Source organism: Ictidomys tridecemlineatus, chromosome 9 (assembly GCF_052094955.1).
Source record: "Ictidomys tridecemlineatus isolate mIctTri1 chromosome 9, mIctTri1.hap1, whole genome shotgun sequence".
Lineage (NCBI taxonomy): Eukaryota > Metazoa > Chordata > Mammalia > Rodentia > Sciuridae > Ictidomys > Ictidomys tridecemlineatus.
This window is the reverse complement of record NC_135485.1, coordinates 13,247,360-13,258,175: the sequence shown is the minus strand read 5'-3', so window position 1 is coordinate 13,258,175 and position 10,816 is coordinate 13,247,360.

Below are 10,816 nucleotides of genomic sequence, written 5' to 3'. Positions count from 1 at the left end.
CTTGAGGTTGTGATGCTGAGGGTATCAGTTTTGGCTGGCTGTTGGCCAGAGGATATCCTCCTCTGTAGAGGGCACCCATCATCCCTTGCCTCAGACAGACATTGGAATTTTATGCATCATATATATACATGTAATCACGTGATTTCCATCACGGTTCCATTTTCTGTTGTTTTAAAGCAAGTCAGAAGTCACCACCAAGCACACAGGGAGGGAATTACTCAACACTGTGAATGGCAGTAGGTGCAGATCATGGGCACCTCCTTCAGATTCTGTCTGTCTGCTGTAACCACACCAGGGAAAAGAGCCCAAAGAGGTAACTCAACCTAGGAGGGAAAGATGAGATAATAGTGTTTATTGGTGTGTCTAGTTATTTGTGATAACTAGAAGCAGTTTTAATTCACTAATAAATGAAGAAAGAATAAGGGGGAATATAAATGGCTCTACGTTAACCCTAATGTATTCTATGTTACATTATACATAAAATCAAGAGGTCTATACACACATATAATTTAAAAATTGCTCTATGAAGTAATAGAAAATGGAAAGTATATATAAAATAATGGATATGTGATCCTGACATCTATAAAAATTATATAAATAAATTATCAGATTCTAAGATGCTATACTGTTTTAAAATAATTTTTGGCCATTGATAATTTGCAAGCCTTCCAAAAGCTTAACTACTTTGTTGTTCTTGAAAAAAATAAAAAGAAAGCAATTCACAAAAAGCATGACATTATTTAAATATCGAAAACAAAAATAAATAATATACATGATTATAAATAACCTTGTGATTTTGATTTTCCTAAAGGCTCACAAAATTGACAAATTTATAGTTAAGGAAAGAAAAGAGAAAAAATACATACTGAAAAATACATAATGAAAAATGAGACAAATCATATTAAAAACAGCTTAAAATATTTATATCTGAAATATTACGTGCAAAACTAGGGCAACTAGTTGAAATAGTTGACGAAAAACGATTACGCAGCAAAATATAAGTTATCAAAATTGATCTCAAAGAAAGTAGAGAAAATAGTCACAAGATACAGAAAACACAGTGCAACAAATTAAATATTTCACCATTTAGAAAGATTTGACTGAAGTGGAGCATGGCAGTGCACACCTGTAATGTCAGTGATTGGGAAGCTGAGTCAGGAGAATCAGAAGTTTAAGGCCAGCCTCAGCAATTTAGTGAGAGCCTGTCTCATTTAAAAAAAAAAAATGGTTGGGGGATCAAGGAAGAGTTAACATATGGGATGCCATCAAGTTAAAAAGCTTCTTTCCAGATGTGGTGGCACACGCCTGTAATCCCAGTGGCTCTGGAGGCTGAGGCAGGAGAATTGGGAGTTCAAAGCCAGCCTCAGCTACAGTGAAGCACTAAGCAACCCAGTGAGATCCTGTCTTTAAAAACTAATACACAATACTGCTGGGAATGTGGGTCAATGGTCGGGTGCCCCTGTATACACCCCGCCCCCCCACCCCAAAAAAGTTTCTGCACAACAAAGGAAACAATTTAGAATGTAAAAAAGAACCTACAGATGGGAAAAATATGTTTGGCTAGCTACTATTTGGACAAAGGATTAATATCTAAAATATATAAATAACTCAAAAACCTTAACAACAAAACAAACATACAACCTGCCCAATTAATAAATGGGCAAATAAACTAAACAAACACTTCACAAAAGAAGAAATACAGGTGGACAATAAATGCATGAAAAAATGTTCAACATAATTAGCAATTAGAGAAATGTAAGTTAAAACTATTCTGGGATTTTATCTCACACCAGTCAGAATGGCAGTCAGCAAGAATACAAATAATAATAAATGCTGGAGAGGATGTGGAGAAAAGGGTACAATTGTATACTGTTGGTGGGACTGTAAATTAATACAACCACTATGGAAATCAGTATGGAGTGTCTTCAAAAGGCCAGGCATGGAACTGCCACGTGCATGACTCAGCTATACCATTCCTGGGTATTTATCCTAAAGAATTAAGGTTATCTTACTACAGTGATACATTTGTACCCATGTACGGCAGCACAGGTTTGGCAGCACAGGTTTAGCAGCACAATTCACAATAGCCAAACTATGGAACCATCCTAGGTGTCAATCAATGGAAGATAAAGAAAAATGTGATATAAACACACAATGGAGTTTTATTCAGTCATAAATAAAAATGAAAGTGTATCATTTGCAGGAAAATGGATGGAACTTGAGAACATTATATTAAGCAGAATAAGGCAAACTCAGAAGGTTCAGGGTTGTATGTTTACTCTCATCTGTGGAAGCTAGAAAAGAAAAAGGAAAACAAAAAATAATATGGAATGGGAAATCTCATGAAAACAGATGGCAATCAGTAGAATAGAGGAAATGGGTGACGGAGAGAAAAATGAAATATTGGGGAATGATATGGTCAAATTATTTTGTTATATTGTGTACATATATGAATATGCAACAGCAAATCCCATCATTATGTACAATTACAATACAGATTGCAGATTTTTATTTGCTTTTTGGTCCTACAAATAATGCAAGTAAACAATTAAGACTGAATAGGAAACTAAATAACAATAACATAAATAATGCATAAATAAAACCAACCTGAATGTTGGTTAATTGAGGGAAACCAGTGAATGTACTATGATGTAGCACTTAGAAACAATGATTTTGCTTGGTATTTATTGACTTTCCATGTGTATACCTTATGTCTTACTTCTTCTTCATGGAAGCTTAAGTACACACATAGACTGTTTTTGCAATTTTTGTGTATATATTCTTTTGCATCTTTTCTTACTTAATAACAGGTATGGCATATACAGTATGTGCTACTGCTGGAAACCTATTTCTTCTCAGTTCTTAGAATTGCATCCAGTGAATAACAAAACAATAGAGAGGAACTAGCTGAATATGAGAGGGGAATGTGAAGAGGGAGATTTGAGATAGTGCCTCATATGTAGGTATTCTTCAGCTTCCTGTCTGATATTCTCTTTGACCTGGTGATTGGTGGAATTGCATTGTGTTGAATTACCTCATTACTACCTGGTTCTCCCACAGGATTTAAGGATGTCACAGGTTCAGAAATAGTGACTTTATTATTTGCTCTTTTCTTTCTGGAATATAACTGGCCATTGGGCATACACATATATTAAATTGTGGAAAGAAAGAAGGAACCGGGAGGAAGAGAGGTGGGAAGGTACAAAATATGTACTGTAGTTCCTGGCACCTGTGTGCTCTTACAGAACATTGTCACCCCACACTCCCCCTCACTCTAATCTCCTGCCCCACTGCCTCCGCGTCCAGTGTACTGTTCGCTTTTTTGATTCAGATAGCAATTCAAGCAACAAAAAGGTTATCCAGCAATTCATCAATTCCTCACCTCCCTGCTTAGCTTTCCTGGCAGCATTTCAGCCCCTGGTGGGAGATCCACAGTTTTTGGCTCTGCTTACAGAATGGCCAAAGAGCACATCTGGATTGAGCATTTCATTTTCAATCCAAACCTGGTTGTATTAACGCTCTGTCATATTTAATATACACTGGGCAACATGTAGTCTGCTAGATTCGGACTCACTGGAAAAAGACAAAGCATGACATTGTTGAAGCCATACCAGCAGGGGGTATAATTCTTTTAAAGCTATATAATATGTTCCAAATATATTGCAGCTGTTGATAGGTTTTATTACATTTGCAGTTAGGGACCTTATTATATTTGCAGGAAAGATTTATTATATTTACTTTTATTACTAGAGCAGTTCGGGATATTTTCATATTTGTCATGAACTTATTCCATTTATGCTCATTGAGTTTATATCTTAAGTTTGCTACATGAGCAGTCTATGAATAATTTCACCTGTTGTCGTTACACTTGCAGTCAATTTTCATTACCACCCCGCTAATATTTCACAGCGTCTGCAGGTGCTGCATATTACATTAGTGGCTTGAATATTTTAAAGTCAGCAGTAATGGGGCCGAGCAATCAGCTGAGGAAAGGGCAAGGAACCCATCAAATGTTCAAACTCGTGGCAGATGGAGGAAGCACACTGGGCTGTGGAAGCTGGCTCTGATCACCAGCCCTGTTTTAGGAATATGTGTCCAAATGACTTAAACCCGAGCCTGACATGCCCAAGCACAAACACTCCAAATTCTCTATATATCTTCTTGCTTTGAATTTCCAGCATTCCTTCACTGATAAACTAAATGAAGATAAGACACAAAGCTTGAATTTATGACAAATTTATGTTTCATAATGGTTTCTTGCCTGAACTCTCTCCCCATGAAGAGCTACAAGATAAGTCACATAAAATCGTATTGCAGATGAGCATAAGCAGAATCCTTAGTCCAATTCTTGGAATTGAGGGTAGAATTTAGCAGCTTAGACTCTACTTTGGCCCCGCCCTCACTTGCAGCCTCTCTAGTCTGCTAATAAATGGAGCATTAAATACAAACCTCTGTTTGAAGTTATGTGACTCATTATTGCAGTTAATGATACCAGCGAGAGGCAGTTTGGGACAAGAGAAAAACTGGAACGATTACAGTATATACTGGTCATAGCAGCTGCAGAAGGAAAATTATCATCATCAAGGAAGCTTAAATTTAGTGAGTGTTTACTGCTTGCCAGACACAGTTGTGAAGTTCCATACATACATAAAATTAATTAAGCCTATTAACAACCCTTAAAATAATCAGTTCCATTTTATAGGTAAGAAATTGAGCCACAGAAATTAAACAACTGTCCCAAAAGCACAGAAGTAGAATAGATAGAACCAGGTTTGAACCCAGATAATGCGACTTTTAGGCTCCATGTCTTAAGCCCTGGTCCACAATAATTATCCCCATCCCTCCAACTCAATCAAGGAAAACAGGCTCCTAGACTCTAATCCAATATTCATATTTATGTAATATGCTACGCTCACTGGTCTTTCTTCAGACCTCTAGAGAATGCTATTTAACCAATATTTAATAAATACATTTTCTACCAATTATCTGAGATAGTTTTCCATTTCAAACTATTTGTGATGTACTGGTCATAATTCAAAGGCAAGAAACATGTCTAAATCATCCTTATAACCCTAATGGCCTCAATATATGCTAAGGCAATGTGTGCTGAAATGAAGCATTTAGGATCACGGTATCATCATTGTTCAATCATCCCTCAAGCCACAAAGGTGAAGCACAGAATCTGGGATAAGAAGTAAGAAAACCAGCTCTCTGATAGCGTGATAGAGAGAAAGCCAGGGACTTGCAGAATATGTTTCCTTCATTCAAAAAATCAGGTAAGACCAACACTTGCTGCCTTCCTCACAGGTTGTTATAAGGTTTACTCATTTAGGGTTACTCAATTTAGCCAATAAAAATAGAGGTGTGCAATTGAATTTGAATTTTAGATAAGAAATTCATTTTTAGTGAATATTCATTTTAGTATAAATATGTCCCATGCAACATTTGGGAGCAATTTATGCTAAAAATGTACTCATGTTTTATTATGAAATTCAAAGTTAACAGGACATTGTATATTTTAATGGGTAAGTCAACATGAGGATTGAATGAGATAAAGCATGAAACAGTTAAACATTTGCTTTCCTGACACAAGGTGCTGAGATCCTAAAGATGGCCAGTCCTTCTGAAATAGAAAAAAACACACAGGGAGAACTTAATACAGCATCTTAATGTCAAATGCCTCCTGAAGATTTTTGTTCCCTGGTAGGTGGAAGGCTCTATTTGTGGCTACTTTGGAGAGGACTGATGGTCAGAGAATACCAAAAGTCAAAGACAAGCAAAAGATCCTGTAGATCAGAGTTTTTTCGCCAAACCTGAGAATCACCAGGTTGACTATATTAGGAGTCACCAGATGGAAGGCTGATACAGACACAACTTCCCCAGACTCCAATGTGTACATTTGAATTGGGCCCTGGCTCCACACTTTGAGTAACTAGGCTCAGAATGACATTTTGGGATCTCTGTCTACACCCTAAATTCTTTCATAGCCATTTCTGTGTTTTTCCCACCATGATAACTTAGGTCTTATACAGAGCGTGGCACATGAATGTGATCCTTAAATGTTTTAGGATTAAATGGCTGTATAAAAGAATGTATCTCTTGCAAGATTTTCCATATGATAAAAGTTTACATTTGGGGCACATTTTCTAGTAGATTAGGAATGTTCCATGTGGGATGGGGAAAGGAGAGCAGCAGCATGTGAGGAGAGATTCACAATAAGCAACAAGCCTTGGGTAACTGGATGGTAATGACCAGGGCCTGAGCTAAGGTTCTATCCAATATTCTATCCAATCTAATGAATGGTCCATGGGTGCTAAAAATGAGTATGGAAATGCTCATTAATATAATGCAAAAGTAATGGTTTTCAAGCTTTTCAGATCCAGAGACTCAAGGAATATAGCACAGTAATCTGGAAAACTTCAGCTCTGTAGCTCACTTAAGATTCTCAGATGGAAAGGGTAGATGTAGAAATCAGAACCTCTGTGTGAAAGCCTAGTCTGAAAAAAGCCCCCTCCTTCCCTTTACTCTAATATATAACCACAGTCCCTACCTAGAAGCTTTTGTCCAAAAGAGAATGCCAGGAGTTTTCTTTTAAATAGTGCTTCATAGGGAAGATTCTACTTATTATCCTAAGCAACTAGCATATGCTAATAATCATCATCACCCTCAAAATAAGTGGATTGAAAAAAATCATACCACCTGCATTTTTATAACAGCATTTCTTTCCCTCTTTGATGTTACCACGCAATTAATGAACATTAGTTTCTCAGATCATTTAAGTTTCTAGTACTTGTTTCTTCATTTAAGAAATGACATTCAGAATCTTAACTCCATTTTCTAGTAGCAGAACAGTAATTCTCTACTCCTCTGTGACAAGGTGGGTATGTCTGCTCAGTTCAGGAGAAAAGTATTAAAAGCTTACTTGCCTAAAGATCTGGAGCCAGGTCTCCTTTGACCTTTGTGTCAGTAAAGTAGATACTCTCTCTCTCCCTCTCTCTCTTTTTTAATCTCCCTGTCTTCTGTATTTTGTAGTGAATTAAAGCTAAGAAGCAAGTTGTTATTTATTAATCTCCTCTAAACTCCAATATCTGGCAACCTTGAGAAAAATCAAGAAATTTGGGGAACAAAATACCAGAGGGAGCAGGGAGAGAAATTGATTGGTAGTTATATTATTAAGGCTTTAGTGTGGCCTAAGTATAATTTTGTCCTTGGTGGATCATTATGGTTTATGGCAGCTTTGTTCACAGGCAAGTGGCTTCATTGATATAGGTAGGGCTATTTTTAGTCCGCTTAGATCATAGAAAATATAGACCCCTTGATCCTTGGCAAACAAACCTTGCAAGGACCTTAGCAGATATGGCACCTCTACCTTTGTGTAAAATCCATGCTGGCCTTGAACTATGTAAAGGTACAGCTTTATCTTGAATACAAAAGTATGGTTCGACTTTGCAGAAGTCTGTGAGGCAGAATGAGACATTATGTGCTTGATGACATAAAGATGAAAGAGAGTTCAACTGAAAAGATCTCCAATGTGTTTTACTTGAGTTGTCTGCAAATCAGGCAGGAGGAAGAGGGATCTTCCTTGGTTGGGGCAGGATTGCTGAGCTGCTTGATCATGAGTGGGAAAAAGACAGATCCCCAAAGGAAGCCAATACCTGGGAGGTATCATCTTAGTTTGGTAGTTCATTCTGTTGCCAGCCCTACAAATAATATAAGCTTGGATAGTTCTTATCTGGTTGTACATGGGTTAGTGGGAAAACCTAACAGGGAGACAAGTTTGGAACATCCAGTTATATGGACAGAATAATAGAGATCTCACAGATTCAGAATATGAATTCACCTAGATAAGGATGCTAAGCTTTATTAATGAAAAAATGAAAATGTTAGACTGCATCCAGGGAAGGGATAAAGGTGATTTTTAATCTCTACCTGCCTAATTCCCATGTTTATCCCCTCCTGCTCTAACAATCAGCAGGAGGTAGAGATAAAAGGGTGCTTTTATTATAGCCTTTAAAATTCTGATCATAAAAAGTCGTTTAATTTTGTTTTCAGCTTTTCAAATCTCAGAGTCTTTCTTCTTCTTTTTTTCTTCATTATTGTGTATTCCCAGGAATACTAGATAGAGCATGTGGAATCCTTGCAATGGCTAGGGCAGTGACAGCACAATGGGGAAAAATGAAGAATTCAGAATATGTCCTAGAAGCAGAGCAACAGGATAGGATGGGTAGAAGTGTTGGATGGAAAGGAGAAAAGCAGGTTAAGAAACCTACTGAGCTGCAGTCTCGGTTAATTGGATCTTTATGTTGAATTACTTAGTTTTCACATCACACCTGAGTATCTATTATTATGACACTTTTTTGGTGAGAAAACTCTGATTCAGGGAATAAAGGTAGTCAACACAAGTCCACAATGTCACTAAATAAGTAAATCCAGGATTTTGTTTCAAATAAACATATCAGATCTAACAAATGTGTCTTCAGAGTCCACCATGTCCTGTGACCCGGCTGTTTATCATAGCAAACTCTCTCAGTTACGTAAGGGGAACAAAACAAGCAGAGGAGAAAAATGTGAACAAGACTCTTGGCCACAATAAATATTCACTGTGGCCTTTTACCTTCAGGGGTATGAAGTCCTGCTAATGCAGATGAAATAGATTTTCCTGGTGATTCTGGACAATAAATCCAGCACTAGAAGCTGTATGCTTTTTGTCCTTGGTTTAGCTGACCATTTTTTTTTTCCATCCTAAATAACAACCTTCCTCAGCAATTACTTACACTGCTAAGTTTATTTATATAGCAAAATTGACAGCATGTGCTAAGAGATGCATTGCAAAGTTCTGGGGGTTCCACGTCAGGCATAAAGTAGAGCAATGATTCAGATTAAGTAGTCACCAGTCCCTTTCTTCCTGTAAATAGAACAAGTTACAAACAAGTGATCATTTTCCAAAATGTGCCCTTTGAAGCCATCCTCCCACACCACAGTGTGAGGACAGTGGAGGGTCTATAACTAAATTCTAAAGCTGAGTTATGCTCTCAATACCAGACCCTGCAATTTAAGGAACAGGTCAGAACTTCTGGCCCCTGGTAACAGTGAAGTTCCTGCTCAGGAAGGTATTCACAATCCATTTAGTTCACTTTGTTGTTTTTCCATTGTGTTGTAACTTGTATTGGAGTCAATGCTTCTGATGATATAGATTAAAACAAAAAGAATACAGTCCAGGTGGTATGGTAGATTTTCAATATGTACATGTGAATTTTATCATTTGGTCATTTATTTTATTTTTGCTTGTGAACTTCTCTCATATACAATAACACAATAACTTTTTTTGTGGGAAAAGAAGAGAAAAATAGAGCAGATATTATCATTTCTATTACACAATTGGGAACACCTTGACAGAAATAGAAATTGTATTTTCTGGGCTGTTCTAAAACAAAGTTCAGCACCGAGTCTCCAGTGAAATATTTTCCTGAGGAGGAGGAAAATAAGATTCATTAATATGTGTGTATTTATTATTGTGTTAGTTTTCTTAGTCTTGAGCAGCCATAATAAAATATCATAGACTAGATAGCTTAAACAATAGAAATGTATTTTCTCACAGTTCTGGAGGCTGGAAGCCTAAGACCAGGGTCTCAGAATGCTTAGGGTCACCTTCCTGGGCTATGGGTGCCTGCCTTCCCATTATGTGCTCACACAGCCTTACCCTGGGCCCCGCATATTGGAGAGAAAGGTCTCTTACTCTAGAAGGCCACCAATCTTACTAGATTAGAATCTTACCCTTATGACCTCAATTAACATTAATTGTTTCCTAATAAACCTATCTCTAAATACAGTCATATTGGAGGTTAGGATTCAACACATTTGGTGTGGACACAACCAATAACACAACACTAATATAATAGAAAACACTTGTTTATCAAACATTCCAACTGTAGTTTTATCAGTGAATTTATCACAATTTTGAAGAGACTAGCAATTCATAACAATGCTATTTGGCATACTTTCTTACCTTAGTAACACTCCTGATGAATTTCTTATATTACTACTGAGGTGAAACCTTTCAGGCTATTTAAGTTATGGGTATTTTTGCATTTTGTTAATTCTAAAAAATTGATAAGAATATTTTATTTTCATTTTGATACAAAGCTTCAATTTGTTTAGTTAAATGTCTACTTTTGATTTAGTGTATTTATAAGCTTCCAATAAGGAGGTGTTATGTTATGTTGAGTGCCCACGGTGATAAAAAACAGTCTTATCTACTAAATAAATAAAATAAAGAAGATTATATTTCTGCAAATGGCCTGTATATCCAAGAGTAGGCAGAAATATTGTAAATCAACAGGGCACAATTATTAAATTCACTGATAATAAAGTACATGTGAATTAAAATTAAAAAGCACTTTTAATATATATCCGATGATAAAAAATTATAAATGTTATGTGACAATAAACTTTTAAAAATAATTATCTTTGTACACTTCTGTTTACATTATAAATTAATAAAACTCATACAAATTCATTATGATGTTGATAACAATGACCATAGAATATTTCCACTAGAGATATTTCATAATAATATTATTCTAAAATTTTTCTACATTAGAGAATATCACACTCTTAAATGAAGAGAAATGCTGTCTGATTTTGTCTAAATAAAAATTTATGGAGCCATTGAAATAATTAAGACTACAGAAACTTGGAAATCACTTTATAATAAGTGGAATCCACAAAATTTAAAATTATGAATGCCTGAAGGTGTTACAAAAGAAATATAGCAGGCCTCATTTGTGCACCCAAACATAAAACATGCATATAAATG